We start from the raw sequence: 251 nt of genomic DNA on the forward strand, positions 1-251 counted from the left end.
TCGTGTTTTGCGTTGCTGAAGCGTTTTACAATCATTTGGATCCACCGTGAAAAGTTGCACCGAGTGTGGAAGAGACGCATGGACACATGGGAGCGGAGTGTGCTCCAAATGTCTGTGAAAGAAGTGACAATGTGTTTTTGCAGACTTGTGTTGCAGTGACAGAGAGGTATTTTCTCTGTTCACCAGGTCTCACTAAAGCGTGCCGTTAAGTTATCAGGGAGATGATGCAACAGGCGCATCCTCACCAGAGC

The sequence above is a fragment of the Morone saxatilis genome, unplaced genomic scaffold (assembly GCF_004916995.1).
Source record: "Morone saxatilis isolate NCDOM2014 unplaced genomic scaffold, NCSU_SB_2.0 Contig5, whole genome shotgun sequence".
Classification (NCBI taxonomy): Eukaryota; Metazoa; Chordata; class Actinopteri; family Moronidae; genus Morone; species Morone saxatilis.